Genomic DNA, 19,038 nt, shown 5'->3' with positions numbered 1-19,038 from the left:
CGCCACCCAGGCGCCCCAATGTTTATTTAGTTTTGAGAGAGAGAGAGAGAAAAAGCGTGAGCACAGGAGAGAGAGAGGGACACAGAATCCAAAGCAGGCTCCAGGCTCGGAGCTGTCAGCACAGAGCCTGAAGCGGGGCTCAAACTCGTGAACCGTGAGATCATGACCTGAGCCAAAGCCGGACGCCTAATTGACTGAGCCACCCAAGCACCCCAACACAGCACTTTAGAAATGTCCCGATTTCTAGAATTAAAAGAGACAACAAAAATCACCAAAATTAAAACTAGAAGAGTTAATTCAGGTTCCAGGGTCATATCTTTCTCTTTTCTCTTTTGAGTGTAGTTGATAACACAGTGTTACATTAGTTTCAAGTATATAACGCGGTGGTTTGGCAAGTTTAACGATTATGCCGTGCTCCCCACAACTGTATCTACCATCTGTCACCATGTGGCACTATTACAATATCATTGACTGTATTCCTTATGTTGTACCTTTTATTCCAACGACTTACTCATTCCATAACTGCAAGTCTGTCTTTCCCACTCCCTTTCACCCATTTTGCCCGTCCCCCTACCTTTCTCCCTTCTGGCAACCATCAGTTAGTTTGTTTTCTGTATTTAAAGATCTGATTTGCTTTTTGTTTGTTTGTTTGTTCATTTGATTTTTGATAGATTCCACTTATGGGTGAAATCATGTGGTATTTGTCGTTCTCAGTCTGATTCATATCACTTAGCATAGTACCCTCTAGGTCATCCATGTTGTTGTCAATGGCCATGATCTCATCATTTTGTATGGCTGAGTAGTATCCCATTGTACATAGATGTCACGTCTTTATCCAATTGTCTGTGGAGAGACACTGGCTTTGCTTCCACATCTTGGCTATTGTAAATAGTTCTGCAGTTAACCTAGAGGTGCATATAACTTTTCAAATTAGTGTTTTTGGAATTTTTTGGCCAATACCCAGAAGTGGAATTATTGGATTATATACTATTTCTATTTTTAACTTTTTGAGGAAACTCCATACTGTTTTCCACAGCGGTTGCACCAATTTGCATTGCCACCAATGGCACATAAGTGTTCCTTTTTCTCCGTATCCTTGCCAACACTTGCTATTTCTTATGTTTTTGATTTTAGCCATTCTGACAGGTATAAGATGATCTCTCATCGTGGTTTTAATTTGGATTTCCCTGATGATTAGTAGTTTTGAGAATCTTTATGTGTCTTTTGGCCATCTGTATGTCTTCTTTGGAAAAGTGTCTATTCAGGTTCTGTGCTCATTTTTAAATTGGATTATTTCTTTTTTTGGTGTTGATGTGTAGAAGTTGTTTATATATTTTGGATATTAACCCTTATCAGACATATCATTTACAAATATCTTCTCCCATTCAGTAGGTTGCCTTGTTGTTTTGTTGATGGCTTCCTTCTGTGCAAAAGCTTTTTATTTTGATGTAGTCCTAATAGTTTATTTTTGCTTTTATTTCCCTTGCCTCATGAGACATATCTAGAAAAATGTTGCTGTAGCTGATGTCAGAGAAATGACCGCCTGTGCTCTCTCTTCTAGGATTTTTATGGTTTCAGGTCTGACGTTAGGTCTTAATCCATTTTGAGTTTATTTTTGTGTACGGTGTAAGAAAGTGATGTAGTTTCATTTTTCTACATGTAGCCACCCAGTTTTCCAGCACCATTTATTGGAGAGACTGTCTTTTCCCCACTGTATATTCAGGTCTCCTTTGTCATAGATTGATCGACCATATGAGCGTGGGTTTATTTCAGGGCTTTCTATTCTGTCCCATTGAATGTGTCTGTTTTGGTGCCAGGACCACACTATTTTGATTACTACAGCTTTGTAATGTATCTTGAAATCTGGGATTGTGATGCCTCCAGCTTTGGTCTTCTCTCTCAAGATTGCTTTGGTTATTTGCAGTCTTTTGTGGTTCTGTACAAATTGCAAGGTTGTTTTAGCTTTGTGAAAAACGCTGTTGATATTTTGATAAGGATTACATTGAATCTGTAGATTGCCTTGGGTAATATGTACAGTTTAATTATATTAATTCTTTCAATCCATGAGCATGGAATATCTTTCCATTTGTTTATGCTGTCTTCAGTTTCTTTCACCAGTGTTCAGAGTACACGTCTTTCACTTCCTTAGTTAAGTTTATTCATAGGTATTTTATTCTTTTTGGTACAATTGTAAGTCAGATTTTTTTTCTTAATTTCTCTTTCTAGTACTTTGTTATTGGTATAAAGACATACTGCCGATTTCTGCATATTAATTTTGTGTTCTGCGTCTTAATGAATTCATGTATTACTCCGAGGAGTTTTTTGGTGGAGTCTCCAGGGTTGTCTAAATACAGTATCATGTCATACACGAATTATGACATTTTTACACTTCTCAATTTGGGTGTCTTATAGCCTTTTCTTGTCTGATTTCTGTGGGTAGGATTTTCAGTATTATGTTGAATAAAAATTGAGAGTGGACATGCTAGCCTTGTTCCTGATCTTAGGAGAAGACCTCTCAGTTTTTCACTAGTGAGTATGATGTTCGCTGTGGGGGTTTTTCATATATGGCCTCTATTATGTTGAGGTATGTTCTCTCTGAACTCACTTCGCTTAGAGTTTTTATCATGAATGAATGTTGAACTTTGTTGAATGCTTTTTCTTTATCTATTGAGATGCTCATATGATTCATATGATTTTTATCCTTTGTTTTATTCATATTGATTGATTTGCAAATATTGAACCATTTTTTGCATCACTGGAATAAATCCCACTGGATGGTGGTGAAAGTTCCTTTAATGTATTTTTGAATGCTGTTTGCTAATATTTTGTTGAGGATTTTTGCATTTATGTTCATATTGGCCTATAGTTTTCTTCTTCTTCCTCCTCCTCCTCCTCCTCTTCCCCTTCCTCCTCCCCCTCCTCCTCCTCCTCTTCCTCCTCCCCTTCTTCTTCTTCTTCTTCTTCTTCTTCTTCTTCTTCGTGGTATCTTTATCTGGTTTTGGTATCAGGATAATGCTGGCCTCATAAGATATGTTTGGCAGCTTTCTTTACTCTTCTAATTTTTGGACTAGTTTGGGGAAAATAAATATTAACTCTTCTTTAAATGTTTGGTAGAATTCACCTGTGAACCCATGTGGTCCTGAACTTTTTTGGGTTTTTTGGTAGTTTTTAAAATTTTTTATTCGATGTTGTTACCAGTAATTGATCTGTTAGGATTTCCTATTTCTTCCTGATTCAGTTTCAGAAGATTTTCTACTTCTAGGAATTAACCCATTTCTTCTGGGTTGTCCCGTTTGTTGGTATGCAATTTTTCACAGTATTCCCTCATAATCCTTCATATTTCTGTAGTGTCAGTTGTTAGTGTTTCTCGTTTATGATTTTATTTACTTGACTTCTTTATTTTCTTTCCTTGGCGAGTCTGGCTAAGAGTTTATCAATTTTGTTTTCATCTTTTCAAAGAACCAGTTCTTGGTTTCATTGACTTTTTCTATTGTTATTTAAGTTTCTATCTCATTTATTTCTACTCTGATTTTGTTATTTCCTTCTTTCTATTCACATTGGGCTTTGTTTGTTATTCTTTTTCTAGTTCCTTTAGGTGTAAGATTAGATTTTTTATTTGAGCTTTTTCCTGTTTATTGAGGTAGGCCTGTATTGTTATATATTTCCCTCTTAGAACTGCTTTTGCTGTATCCCAAGGACTTTGAACTATTATATTTATATTTTCCTTTGTCTCATTGTATGTTTTTCTTTCTTTTTTGATTGCTTCATTGACCTATTGGTTGTTTAGTGTCATGTTGCTTAGCTTAGCCTGCCTGTGTTTGCATTTTTTCCAGTTTTTTTTTTTCTTCTGATTTATTTCAGGTCTCTTATCACGGATTGGAAAAATTGCATGGTATAGTTTTAATCTTAAATTTATTGAGGCCTTTTTTGTGGCCTACATGTGATCTATTCTGAAGAATGTTCCATGTGCACTTGAAATGAATATATATTCTGTTATTTTTGGATAGAATGTTCTGTATATATCTGTCATATACAACTGGTTGAATATGTCATTCAAAGACACAGTTTCCTTATTGACCTTCTACCTGGATGATTTATCCATTGTGAGGTGTTAAACTTTCCTACTATACTTGTATTATGATTAATTTCTCCCTTTATGTCCATTAATATTTTCTTCATGTATTTAGGTGTTCCAGTGTTGGGTGTATAGATATTTATAATTGTTACAATCTCTTGTAGGATTAATCCCTTTATCATTATGTAATGCCCTTTTTTTGTATCTTGTTATAGTTTTTGTTTTAAAGCCTATTTTGTCTGATAAAAGTATTCCTACTTCTTTTTTTTTTTTTCATTTGTATTTACATGGTAAATGTTTTCCCATTTCTTCATTTTCAGTCTGTATGTGTCTTTAGGTCTGAGGTGAGTCTCTTGTAGGCAGCATAGAGATGGTCTTGGGTTTGTTTGTTGGATTTTTTTTATCCATTCCACCACCCTTTTTATTGGAGCATTTAGACCATTTACATCTAAATTAATTATTGATAGGTACGTAGTTATTGCTATTTTGTTATTTTTTTCTATTTTTTCATGTTCATTTTTGTAGTTCTTCTCTGTTCCTTTCTTTTTCTCCTGCTCTCTTCTTTTTGTGATTGATGAGTTTCTGTAGTGTTATGTTTTACTTTCTCTTTCTTTTTTGTGTGTCTATTATAGGTTTTGGGATTGTGGTTACCATGAGGTTCATATCTAATTTCCTAAGTACATACCAGTCTGTATTAATCTGATGTTCATTTAAGTTCAAAATGTTTATTTATTTTTGAGAGGGGCAAAGAGAGAGGAACAGAAAATCCCAAGTAGGTTCCACTCTCAGAGCAGAGCCTGATGCATGGCTCGATCTTACTACCATGAGATTATGGTCTGAGCTAAAATCAAGAGTCAGACAGACAGACACTTAACTGACTGAGCCACCTAGGCACCCCTAAGTTCAAAACACATTCTTAACAAAAATTTTTTTCTATTTTTTCTTCCCTCCTCTATCTTTAATGTATCTGCTGTCATATTTTACATATTTGTATTCATAATTCTTTTACATCTAATTATGGCCATTTCTTTTCTACTTCTTAAAGAAGTCCTTTTAATATTTCTTGTAAGTCTAATATAGTGGTGGTCAACTCCTTTACCTTTTGTTTGTCTGAGAAAATTTTGATCTCTTCTTCAAATATGAATGATAATCTTGCCGGGTAGAGTATTCTTGGTTGTAGAATTTTTTTCCTTTTGGTACTTTGAATACGTCATGCCACTCTTTTCTGGCTTGCAATGTTTCTGTTGAAAAATCAGCTGATAGCCTTATAGGTTTTCCCTTGTAGGTAACTTTTTACTTCTTACTTGCTGCTTTTAAAATTCTCTGTCTTAAGCACCTGGGTGGCTCAGTCGGTTAAGTGTCTGACTTCAGCTCAGGTCATGATCTCATGGTTCATGAGTTTGAGCCTCGCGTCGGGCTCTGTGCTGACAGCTCAGAGCCCGGAGCCTGCTTCGGATTCTGTGTCTCCCTCTCTTTCTGCACCTCCCCCACTCACGCTATCTCTCTCTCTCTCTCTCCCCCAAAAATAAATAAACACTAAAAAACATTTTTTTAATTCTCTCCCTTTAACCTTTGACATTTTGATTATTATGTCATGGTATGGACCTCCTTAGGCTCATCTTCTTTGGAGCTGTCTGTGTTTCTTGAACCTGGGTGTCTGTTTTCTTCCCTAGGTTTGGAAAGATTGCAGCTATTATTTCTTCAGGTAAATTTTCTACCCCTTTCTCTCTCTTTTCTTTCCCTTATTCTGGGACTCCCATATTGTGAATGTTTGTTCACTTGATGTTATCCAACAGATACCTTAACCTATCATCCTTTTTAAAATTATTTTCTCTTTTTGCTGTTCAGCTTGAGCGCTTTCCATTACACTGTCTTCCAGATTGCTGATATATTGTCCTGTGTCCACTAGTGTGCTTTTTATTTGTTATTGAATTCTTCATCTCTGATTAGTTCTTTTTAATACTTCCTGTCTCTTTATTAAAGGTCTTACTAAGTTCTTCCACTCTTCTGTCCAGCCTGGTGAGTGTTTTTATGACCATGACTTTAACTTCCCTATCAGGCATATGGTTAATCTCTGTTTCGTTCCGTTCTTTTTCAGAGATTTTTGTCCTGTTATTTCTTTCAGAGCATATTCTTCTGTCTTGCCATTTTGCTTAACTTTCTGTGTTTGTGTCTACGGACTGGGGAGAACAGCTACTTCTCCTAAACTTGAAGGAATGGTCTTATGTATGGTCATCCTCTATGTGTGGGTGCTTGGTGACTTTTGCTGGCTGACTGGAGCTATGGCTGGCATAGGCCGGAGGTCCTGGACTTGCCACACAGTGGACACCCTGTCAGGAAGGCTAAAGCTGAAGTGGGTGCAGGTGAGGGTGTCTTGACATTCATTGATTTTCAAATGTTGAAGCGGCTGTGCTTACCTGGCATGAATCCCACTTGATTGTGGGCTATAATTCTTTTTTATTTTTTTATTTTTTTAACGTTTATTTATTTTTGAGACAGAGAGAGAGCCTGAACAGGAGAGGGGCAGAGAGAGAGGAAGACACAGAATCTGAAACGGGCTCCAGGCTCCGAGCTGTCAGCACAGAGCCCGACGCGGGGCTCGAACTCACGGACCGTGAGATCATGACCTGAGCCAAAGTCGGACGCTTAACCAACTGAGCCACCCAGGCGCCCCCTATAATTCTTTTTATACATGGTTGGAATCAGTTTGCTAATATTTTGTTGAGGATTTTTGTATCTGTATTCAAATATTGGTTTGTAGTTCTCTTTTTCATAATGTCTTTGCCTGCTTTTGTTATTAGGGTAATGCTGGCTTCATAGAATTTCTGCTTCTATTTTCTGGAAGACACTGTAGACAATTGTTATAATTTCTTCCATTAATGTTTGGCAGAATTCACCGGTGAATTCATTTGGGCCTGATACTTTCTGTTTTGACAGGTATTCATTATTGATTCAATTTCTTTAATAGACATTGTCCTATGTAAGTAATATATTTCTCCTGGGTATATTGCATCATTCAAGATTTTGGTCCATTTCATCTATATTACCAAATTGTGGGAATACATGTGTTCATAATTTTTTTATTGTCCATTTTATATCCATGGGATCAAAGATCAGGCTGTCCTTTCATTTCTGACATTGTGTCTTTTCTAGGCAGAAATTCTAGACAGAATTCTTGGGTTTTACAAAGCCAGCTTCACTATCAGGATGTAGACATTCTGATGAGATTGGAACTATATTCCAAATTTTACTGGATACAGAATTCTAGGCTGGTGGCATTTTTCTGTAAATACTCTAAGTATTTCACTCCACTCTCTTCATGTTTGCATGGTTTCTGAAGAGAAGTTGTAATAGGAAAAAATGACATTCTTCTATTTGTTCCTTCATAGTAAGGTTTCCCCCCCTTTGGCATCTTTCAAATTCTTCTCTTTGTCTTTATTTTTCTGTGGTCTGGATATATGACAAAGTGTGGATTTTTTGGTATTCATCCCATTTCTGCTACCTGAGCTTCCTTGCTCTGTGGTTTGGTGTCTATCGTTAATTTTGGAAACTCTCGGTCATTATTGCTTCAAATATTTCTTCTGTTATTTCCTCTCTTGTTTTCATTTTTATTTCCATTATGCATATGTTACACCTTTTATAATTGTCCCCCGGTTCTTGGATATTCTGCTCTTTTTCATTCATTTTTCACAATGCATTTCAGTGTCGGGAGTTTCTATGAACATTTCTTCAAGATCTTTCTTTCCTCAGTCATGTCCAGTCTGTTGACGAGCCCATCAGAGACATTCTTCATTTCTATTATGGTGTTTTTGGTTTCCGGTATGTCCTTTTTTTTTTTTTTTTTTTTTTTTTTTTTTAATTTTTTTTTTTTTCAACGTTTTATTTATTTTTGGGACAGAGAGAGAAACAGAGCATGAACGGGGGAGGGGCAGAGAGAGAGGGAGACACAGAATCGGAAACAGGCTCCAGGCTCTGAGCCATCAGCCCAGAGCCCGATGCGGGGCTCGAACTCACGGACCGCGAGATCGTGACCTGGCTGAAGTCGGACGCTTAACCGACTGCGCCACCCAGGCGCCCCGCGGTATGTCCTTTTGATTCTTTCTTTGAGTCCCCATCTCTCTGCTTACATTAACCACGTTGTTGCATCATGCCCACTTTTTCCATTGGGATTCTTAGGACATTAATGATAGCTGTTTTAATTCCCAGTCTGATCACTCCGTGTCTCTGCCATACCTAAGTTTGGTTTTGGTGTATGCTCTCTCTTCAAATTATTTGTTGTTGAAAACCAGATATGATGTACTATATAAAAGGAACTAAGGTAAATAGGCCTCCAATGTGAGGTTTTATGGTTATGTGGCTAGGGGTTAGACTGTTTACTGCTCACTGTGGCTGTAAGTATCATCGGTAAAAAGTTTCTCTGGTGTCCTTGTTTTTGTCTCTGCTGTTTTCCTTGGGTTTCCCCGGAGACTTTTTCTTAAATAAGATCTGGGACATGCAGTTCTTTCTGTTCTGTCCCCCCCCCCCCCGTTATTATACAGAAGCCCTGCTGATGAGGTGGTGAGTTGTTAAGGGGAGGGTCTGCATTCCCTAGTCCTAGGATTAGGTCTCAGTCTTTTAGAGAGTCTGTGCCTCTGGGCTGTGATCTTTACAAGTGCTTCTCAGTTATGGGTTTTTGTTCCATTTTGTTTTGTTTCCTCTTTTTTTTTTTTTCAAATGTTTCTTTATTTTTGAGAGACAGAGACAGAGTGCAAGTAGGGGAGGCGCAGAGAGAGAGGGAGACACAGAATCCAAAGCAGGCTTCAGGCTCTGAGCTGTCAGCACAGAGCCAGACGGGGGCTCGAACTCACGAGAGCTGTGAGATCATGACCTGAGCCGAAGTCGGATGCTTAACAGACTGAGCCACCCAGGCGCCCCTGTTTTGTTTCCTCTTTAGGTGAGATAGTCATGCTAGAGTTGTCTGGAATTAGGTATTTCCCTTCTCCTGCATTGGCTAGACTCTGATGAAATCCTAGGTAGTTGGGGTCTGGTAAAATAGGTTATCTTGAGGGCAGGCCTCACGAAAAGAACAGAATTATCTATGCCTTCTTCAAAGTGGTGGCTGTTTGCCAGAAGCAAGAGGAGATTTTCCTCCAGTCTTCACTGAGAGAGAGTCAGGTAAGACTCTTGGAGGTAAAACTCACAAAAAGCATGAAGCTCCCTGCCTAAAACTGGATCGCCCTGCAATTTCAAAACTTAAACTTGCCTACATTGAGCTTCCCGCAATTCATCCATTACAGATTAGGTTTTCCCATTCTGGTACTGGTCCTTGTGGGAGCTTCTTCTCCTGCTTTGGTAAGTTGTGATGGTCTGTATCTAACTGCCTGTCTGTTCGGTTGCAGGGGGTGGGGGTGTGTGGCAGTGGATTCCCCTGTGATCTCAGTTCTCTGGGGATCTAACAAGAATTGTCGATTTCAGTTTGTCCAGCTTTTTTCTTATTGCGAGGGAGTGATGACTTTCAAGCTCCTTACATGCTGGGCTGGAAACTAGAAATCCTTTGCTTTAATTTTCCTATACTTAAAAACATTTCTTTAATGTGTATTTATTTGAGAGAGAGAGACAGAGACAGAGCATGAGCGGGGGAGGGGCAGAGAAAGAGGGAGACCCAGAATCCGAAGCAGGCTCCAGGCGCAGAGCCTGATGCGAGACTTGAACCCGTGAATGTGAGATCATGACCTGAGCCGAAGTCGGACGCTTAACCGACTGAGCCACCCAAGCGCCTCTAATTTTCCTATATTATTTTATTTGAACTGCGCTTTATTTATATTCTAAAGACTGTGGGATGGATTACAAAACTGATTATGTGTAGGTTTTTGAAATGGAAATCAGATGCGAAGCCGTGAAGAGAATGCAGCAAGAATGCTGTTCATATGGGCTATTACCATTACTGTGCCTGAGCGTCACATTGGACCGGGGATTTCCTGCTAGTGACATCAGAAGAGGGAATTATCGTAGGTTCCACGGTGATATTTACCTTGCTGAGCAAACATACCAGTTTTGGAATAAGGACAACATTCTCCTGCTTCTAAATTCTAAAGTAAATTTACTATGTGGGATAAACAAGCAGAGCATTGCGCAACTGACATAACAATAATGTTTTTTTTTTTTAATCTTTTAAAAATCTTTTGTTTGTTTTTGAGAGAGAGAGAGAAAGAGAGAGAGAGAGAGAGAGAAGGGGAGGGGCAGAGAGAGAAAGAGGAAGGGAGAGAATCCCAAGAAGGCTCCACGCTGTCCGCACGGGCCCAATATGGGACTGGATCTCACAAACCCCAAGATCATGACCTGAGCCAAAATCAAGAGTTGGATGTTTAACCGAGTGAGCTACCCAGGTGCCCCTTCAATATATTATTTTATTTTTTATTTCTTTTGAGAGAGAGAGAGAGAGAGAGAGAGAGAGAGAGTGCATGCATGCAAGCAGGGGAGGGGAAGAGAGAGAGGCAGAGAGAAAATCCCAAGCAGGCTCCCGCTGTCAGTGCCGAGCCTGGCGCAGGCCTCGACCTCACGACCATGAGATCATGACCTGAGCCAAAATCAAGAGTCCAGTGCTCAACTGACTGAGCTACTCAGGCACCCCCAGATAAAGTTTTTAACAATCAGCGGATACATATGTTATTTTACACATCCCTTTTTCATCGTGACTTCCAGTAAAAACCAACATTTACGTATGACTCAGTAGGCATGTTGGGTGAAAGAACCGGAAGTTCTGAGTGTTCAGGGAGGCACCAGCAACGTTTACTCCACTCCGTGTAGGCACTCTAGAACCTCCATGCTTCCCAAGGACCCACGCGTGATGAAGCTTAATGGGAGGACTCCCAGCCTTCCTCCCATTAGATAATGGAACCAGGCTGAATCCAGATTGCAGCCACTTCCAATAACATGGTTTTGGGGAAAGCCACATAGATCCAGATATCCCCTGGGCTGGAAACAAGCAACTTGCAGTTTGAGCTGGTTTTTACAGTATTAGGGATGATAAACTGAGAGATGTTTATGTTACGCTGGGCCAAATTAGGGTGGTTTTCTCCCTCCTGCTGACGTGCCCTGGCCATGATAATAACCAGCTTAGAGTTTGCAGTCCCATTATAGCCTTTGCCAGAGACAAATTTGGGCGTTCTACGGAAAAGGCTGCTGTGCTGGAGATCCGTCATCTCTCCCTTCAATTTGTCTTCCGTGACCTCAACAAGAGCACGTTCATCTGCCAAGCCCTTCGTTAAGATAGTGATGGCCCAGGCCATGCCAACAGCACCAACCCAACAACTGTAATCTTATTCTGGGGGTGGGGTGAGGTGTGGTCTTCCTTAAGAAGGTTAAGAAGGCTCTGAATCAGCTGTTCCTTAAGAGTTGCCACGTGGGGCTTAGAATCGAAAGGAATTGAGAGTGCAAGTTGGGTGGGTGGGTGTCGGTGGCATGTGGCATTGGGTCTGGACTTGGTGGCAGTGGCTCTGGTACTCTGTCATATCTGCATTTCTACTGTGAAAGTTGAGAGATTTATGCAGTTCGTTACTGAGATGGAGCGCTGCCCCACCTTGGCTCGAGCTTGTAGATCTGTGAGCAAAACCAAATTCCTCTTCAAGAAGCCCGGACTAGTGTTCGATCAAGACTCCACACCTCTACACCATAATACATAAACAAAGGGATTTTGGGTCTAGAAAACAACACATTGTCTGCTTTTACAGCTGTACCAAGCGGTCGATAATACCTTGGGGGGGGGAAATGCCAGATTCTAAATTTTTTTTTTTCAACGTTTATTTATTTTTGGGACAGAGAGAGACAGAGCATGAACGGGGGAGGGGCAGAGAGAGAGGGAGACACAGAATCGGAAACAGGCTCCAGGCTCTGAGCCATCAGCCCAGAGCCTGACATGGGGCTCGAACTCACGGACAGCGAGATCGTGACCTGGCTGAAGTCAGACGCTTAACCGACTGCACCACCCAGGCGCCCCGGGAAATGCCAGATTCTAAGCAGCATAAGCTCTTGGTATGAACAGTGGGCTGAAAAATGTCTCCCCCGCCAGGTAATGAACACAGTGACTTCCTGAATCAAGTCAACAGGGAATGGAGAGTTCTGAAATAAAATTCATTTTTGGGATAGTTGGAGGTTTTGTGGAAAAATATGTTGTATTTTGAAGAGAAGGATGAGAAATCAAGACAATAGATATACAGGGTATACTTTCTGTTTTGCTGCCTTGCTAAGTTGTGTCTTATTAAACAACTCAGTCATTTATTGGGTTAAGCTAATTAGCCACAATCAAGTTTTAGTGTCAGGGCTATACCACAAACAAGGACTGGAAACTATGCACAGCAAGTGGTCGGAGCCACTTCAGAGTTGGACTTGAGCAGAGTTGCCCAGAGCAGAATTTCTACCTTTTGCAGCTTCCCTCTAAGGGTTCCACTGGGAGCTTGGTAAGAGCAGCTAAAAAGTGTGAGTAACTTATACCTCCATTTCCCTCAGCAAAAGGATTTAATTATACTCCATTATACGCATAATTCACACATCTTTGATTGTTCTTTCTAAACCCCTTTCAATATTGCTTTGGCTGCTAATTGTAGTTTGCTTGGGTTGAGGAAAAAGATTAATGCAGGGCAACCATATTGAGTATCTTTGTTTTTATTTAATAAATATGCAGCGGATAAATACGTCCAATAATTAGAGGAGACTATACATTAGATACGTGTGCCATGGAAGAAGGAGATTTGGGCAATAGTAATTTCATAAAGTTAGCAAGAGTCACTGTTGTTCCATACTTACTGGCCCATGATGAACTAGATTCTTATTTCTTGGGGCACCTGGATGGCTCAGTTGGTGAGCATCCGACTTTGGCTCAGGTCATGATCTCATGGTTTGTGAGTTCAGGCCCCACATCGGGCTCTGTGCTGACAGCTCAAAGCCTGGAGCCTGCTTCAGATTCTGTGTCTCCCTCTCTCTCTGCCCCTCCCCTGCTCCTGCTGTGTCTGCCTCTCACTCAAAAATAAATAAACATTAAAAAAAAATACTTATTTCTTCATGTTTGTTGGGGGTGCCATAGGTTACACTGCTTCTTAGTCGGCATTGATTCAGATTAAACTGAATGCTAAGTTCTTTACTAGGTAAATACATTGTAAAGGAAAGAAGAGAACTGACATTTTTCTGCTGAATTCCCATTATCTGTAGATCCTACTCATTGTCCCCAAACTTACATACCTTAAAGCCAGATTTTGTATCCTTTATCTACTAAAAAGCCTTTGATAGCTCTTTCTTATCCACGGAATAACTCCTATAAAAGCAAATTTGTTGAAAGAATTCAGGCCTTTCATAATTTGGCCTGATTTTATCTCCATAGAGACTGAACATTTTTATTAGCGTGTAGTCACATTAATCAATGGCTTTTCTTCAAACACTTCATGTTTCTCCTTATCTGCCATTGTTTGCTCAATCAATTCTGTGTGTGTGTGTGTGTGTGCGCGCGCGCGTGGGTATGTGTCTTCCTGAACTTAGAGAAATACTTCACAAATAGAAGGACTTTGAAAAAGAACCTAAAAAATGGAAGGAAGGAAGGGAGGAAGGAAGGGAGGGAGGGAGGGAGGGAGGAAGGAAAAGACTTAGGAAAATTTTTTTCCCTTTTATTTTCTCCTTTTTTTCTTCTTAAACTGAAGTATAGTTGACACACAATATTACATTAGTTTCAGGTGTACAACATAGTGATTCAATAAGTTTATACATTTTGCTATGCTCACCACAAGTATAACCTATACAACACCATTGCAATACTATTGACTATATTCCCTATGCTGTATCTTCCTGTGACTTATTCATTCCGTAACTGGAAGCCTGTATCTCTCACTGTCCTTCCCCCATTTTGTACCTCCCTCCCCTCCGGCAACCACCAGTTTGTTCTCTGTATTTATGGCTCTGTTTCTGCTTTTTGCTTGTCTCTTCTTCTTCTTTTTTTTTTTTTAGATTCTACATATAAGTGAAATCATACAATATTTGTCTTTCTCTGACTTACTTCACTTAGCATAATACTCTCTAGGTCCATTTATGTTGTTGCAGATGGCAAGATCTCACTCTTTTTTTATGACTAATATTCCAATGTATGTATATGTGTGTGTGTGTGTGTGTGTGTGTGTGTGTGTGTGTGTGTGTATACATCTTTATCCATTCATTTATCAATAGACACTTGGGTTCCTTCCATATCTTGGCAATTGTAAATAACGCTGTGATGAACATAGGACAGAGGTGCATATATGTTTTCAAATTTTGTTTTGTTTTCTTCGGGTAAACACCCAGTAGTGGGATTACTGGATCATATGTTTTTTATATGTTTAACTTTTTGAGGAATTTGAGTATGGAGGCATACTGTTTTCCACAATGGCTGCACCAATATACATTCCCACCAATAGTGCACGAGGGTTCCTTTTTCTCCACATCCTTGCCAACACTTTTTATTATTTGTTTTTTTAATTCTAGTCATTCTGACAAGTGTAAAGTGGTATCTCATTGTGGTTTTGATTCGTACTTCCCTGATGATGAGTGATCTTGAGCATCTTTTCATGTGTCTGTTGGCCATCTGTGTGTCTTCTTTGGAGAAATGTCTGTTCATGTCTTTTGCCCATTTTTTAATTGGATTATTTGTTGTTTTTTGGGGGGGTGGTGGATCAATAGAGACTATATGTGAGCACTCTGGGTGTACACAAATCCCATGATCTTGCTGTGCTCACTGGGGCTTCCTTCTTGGTTTTCTTATTTGCACAAGGACCTGAGCCCTCCATGAACTTCAAGTCAGTTGACCAACGTTCTGGTGCTTTTCTGCCTAGCCTTGAGCATCACTGTTCCCAAACATTATGTTCCCCAAGAACTGGCTGAGATTTTGTTCTTTTTTTTTTTTTTTTAAGTTCATTATTTTGAGAGAGAGAGAGAGAGAAAGAGTATGTGAGTGGAGGAGTGGCACACAGAGAAGAAAAGAAAGAGGATCCCAAGCAGGCTCCACGCTGTCCACACAGAGCCTGATGCAGGACTCAAACCCACAAACTGTGAGATCATGACCTGAGCCAAAATCAAGAGTCAGACACTTAACTGACTGAGCCCCCTAGGTGCCCCAATAAATGCTTATTCTTAATATGTGATCATTTTTTATGTGTCCTTTATAGTTGAGATTTTGTTTTTAACCAGATACCAATCATGATACCGTCATGGTTCTGTTGCCATTTTCTACCTACTGAATTGGATACCAGCACAGCCTAGATCAGTTCTGGGGCCACTACATACTTTGGACCCTGCCCATTGCGGGGGGTCAATCCTGTGTCCAGGTTGGCTTTTTATAGATCATTTTGCCCAGGGTAGATTAGCCTGCTGCGGATACACCAGCATACGGGGAGTTGGTGCCTGCTCAAGACTCTGCAGCTGAGTTTACCCCCTGGTCTATCTGACCCTGAGCGTTCTTCTTTAAAAAAATATGTGGAAATAAAACAAGATATTTCTTTATAGGCTGGTCAAATATTAGGCAGGGGTCTACCTCACTTTCAACTCTTTGTCCTATTTTATTTTAACGTGTCATTAGTGAGGATCTATAACAGCCTTTAAACTATTTTAGGTGTAATAGTAGCTTAAAAAATCTGTTTTGTACATTTCAAGTATCTTCAGTTTCCCACAAGTGTCATTCAAAATCCTTTCTGATGGGTTTTAATTCTTTTGTTGTTGTTGATAAGTGTATCCCTTTAGTCATTGGCCTTGTACAGCCAAGCTTAATAGATAGGCTGAAGTTCTAGGAGTTGAGTCTCCCAGGTGGCTCAATAGACTCAAAGAGCCAGTGCAAGAGCTGGGATACACAAGGGATGTGGATCCCCCCTGGGAACATTGCGGTTAGGTTCAGTGACTTTTTGCTTGAGGAGTTGCTGATTCAAATGTCTGTGAGTTAGTTAGGGACTCTGTTGCATTTGCAATGCAATGCTCTAGTGCCTGGGTGGCTCAGTCGGTTGAGCGTCCGATTCTTGATTTCAGCTCAGGTCGTGATCCCGGGGTTGTGGGCTCAAGCCCCATGTGGGACTCCATGCTGAGCATGAAGCTTGCTTAGGATTCATATTCTCTCTCTCTCTCTCTCTCTCTCTCTCTCTCTCTCTCTCCCCCCCCTTCTGCCCTTCTCCCCCACTTATACTCTCTCTCTCTCTAAAATAAACAAAATTTTAAAAAAGAAATGCAGTGCTCAGTAAGCAGTGTCCATCATTATCACCATCATTACGAGCTGATAATCTTCAGGTATGAGCCTACACTTCCGTGGATATTCTATTTTAGGAATCTATTCTCTATGAATAAAATGTTATAGGATGGGATAGAATAACTTTGTAATAGTGAATGGGTTTTAACTTTTTATGTACAACTTTGGTTCTAGAAGATACGTGAACCAAGCATCATGGTGGAAGGTGTCCATTCCAAATATCAGGGGTGCGCTGTGGGAAAGTCCGCCAGGATCTGGAAATTGGGCTGGATGCTGCGCTCCCCAGACTACCTTCTCACTGCAGATCTGGAAAGAGAATTCAGCCATCACATACGGGAGAAGTACAACGCACACAGCTTATCCAAGTTTAACTAGGACTTGCCTTGACTAAGGAGGAGTAAAGAAAAACCCAGATATATTTATTAAAGCTGAATTGCATGGAGTGTTGCCCAGCGTGAGCTACTATGCCAGGCATGTTAGACAGAGCAGCATATTTATTCCTTCTAAGAACCTGGTGATGTAAGCGTTCTGCTTGTCCTTTTTATAGATGAGGAAACTGAGACTTAGAAAAAAAAAAAAAAACACCACATATCCTTACCTACTAAGCAGCAGAGTTGAGCTTTGAACCTTTATCCCAGAAAAAGAAATAAAAGGAAAAGAAGAACACCATTTGGAAGAGTCCAAGAAATCCCTGAGAATAACCTGTTGCAGAATTCAAAAGAAAACTGCTTCTTTAGTTGGCTGCAAGAACGCATGGGCCCAGTGGCTGGACAGAGAAGTCATAACAATAGTCAAGATGAAATTTTAAGAGTAAAAAGGAAATAGAACAAAAGGACACAAAGCGAACCGGAATAAACCATCCAACTTCTTATATGCATTTTGCATCGATTTCTAGACGATTAGTCTGCCATTGTTCTGTCTATCCCAGTGGGAGTACCACATTCTTTATTGTAACTTTGTAATACATCAATATCTGGTTGGGCAAGATTTTCTTCACTATTCTTCAGTATGCATTTATGACTAGAAAGTATTTCTCAGCAAAGTACAATGAAAGGGAGCCTCTCTATTCTGATAAAAGATCTCTAGCAGAAGCCAGCTGCAAGCATCACGTTTAATGGAAATGTTTCAGAGCATGCCCTTTAAAGTTAGGAATAAAACAAGGATGCAGGCTCTCAGGGCTGCTATTCGGTGTTGTTGTAGAGGTCCTACCCGGTTAGACAAGAGAACTAAACAATAGAAGGATTTGAAAAAATATATAAGTAAAACTGGCACCAGATGCCCTGATTAAAAGCACAGGCATCTGGAGGGAATCTACGAGATTAACTACTAGAACCAATATGAGTGCTCACCAGCCTTCCTGAGCGCAAGACCAAAATATCAAAACCAGTTAGGTTCCTATACAATCAAGAAGCATAACTTTTGAAAAGCTTCCATTTACAAGAGCAACATAAGGTGTAAGATACCCTTAGAGTGGGGGGGGGCAGGTAACACAACACACCCTTACCTCTCCCTCACACCTGGGCTTGGAAACAGTTGAAAGGTGGACAAAGTCAGAAAGAGGGACGTCAACACATAAGTAGAGACTCAAAGGAAGCGAGGGGTTGAGACTTGGTAGTGTCTAGGGAAAGAGATCCCAAGTAGAGGGGACAGAGAGTGCCAAGAGTCTTAGGCAGGAGCATGTGTGGTGAGCTGGGCAACAGTAAGGAGGCTGGTGTGGCAGGAATGAGGGCTGGGGAGGCAGCAAAGTAGTTGAGGTTGGGGAGGTCAACTGACGTGAGGAAGGCAGCCAGGGACTCAACTGATCAGTCAATCCATTGATACATCATTTAGGGTCTCGTAAGATTGGGGAGAGGAAGGTGACAGGAGGGAAGCCTTTACATAAGGTTTTTGAGGAAGAGTGTCATGACCACATTTTTTTCCTAACAGGCTTCTTCTGACTGGTGGAGAATGAACTTTAAGGGGCAAGAGGGGAAGCAGGGAGCCTGGTGAGGAGCTGTGAAGGTAGCCCAGGTGAGAGAGGTCAGTGGCTACATTTGGATGGTAGATGTGGAGATAGCAAGAAATTGTATCAAACACCAGTGATTCATGCAAATAATTTAAATTGGCATGAGTGCTAAAAAAAAAAAAAAGTTAAAATGCTCGAACAGATTAGGAAAAAAATATTTGGTGTAGTCTGGCAAAGAGTGAACAACCTGCTACATAAAGAACTCGCTCAAAAAAAAAAAAAAAAAAAGAACTCGCTCATGGCATCTGACGGGAAAACACGAAGTCCACGACCGTCGAAGTGTCCACTCTGCTCGCCTTTGTGAACCGAACGGTGTCCATTCACGAACTTCAAAACAGATTCCGGGCAAGTACGTTGACTTAGAAAAATCCAGCGACATTCAGAGAGAAAAGGGAAACCTGGAAAGCAGATTGAGTTTATCCACTGGACCAGAAAGGGTGGAACTTCACTTCTGAGAGAACAATTCCCAATACTCACAAGTGAGAGAACACAAATAGCGGATCTAATTCAATCTAGGTGCTAGAGCTAGCATTTTCCATCTAGATTTAAAAATCTTCCCAGTGGAATATTTTACATGGGAAGAATCTAGAAAATGGTAAAGGAGGACACGCTTGGGTTGCTGGGCCCAACTGGTGACACCGGGCCTGGCAGATACCACACTTCCCAGTGGAAGAGGGCAGGAGTAGGACGTGTGGATGAAGAAAGAAAGAGGAATGACAGAAGTCGCACATTAGC

General features: G+C 40.4%; 1 long non-coding RNA gene and 1 pseudogene across 1 annotated transcript; one reads left to right on the top strand and one right to left on the bottom strand.

The window, feature by feature from the left end:
- Positions 1-10,675: 10,675 nt before the first annotated feature.
- Positions 10,676-15,278, bottom strand: LOC123591752 (annotated as a pseudogene).
- A 1,206-nt stretch (positions 15,279-16,484) lies between these two features.
- Positions 16,485-18,438, top strand: LOC123590346. The gene is made up of 2 exons (XR_006708724.1): positions 16,485-17,750; positions 18,225-18,438. It is a non-coding gene; the product is annotated as an uncharacterized LOC123590346 (long non-coding RNA).
- The last annotated feature ends 600 nt before the right edge of the window (positions 18,439-19,038 follow it).

Source organism: Leopardus geoffroyi, chromosome B4 (genome assembly GCF_018350155.1).
Source record: "Leopardus geoffroyi isolate Oge1 chromosome B4, O.geoffroyi_Oge1_pat1.0, whole genome shotgun sequence".
NCBI lineage: Eukaryota > Metazoa > Chordata > Mammalia > Carnivora > Felidae > Leopardus > Leopardus geoffroyi.
The sequence above is the reverse complement of the archived record's forward strand: the minus strand, read 5'-3'. Positions and strand labels throughout refer to the sequence as shown.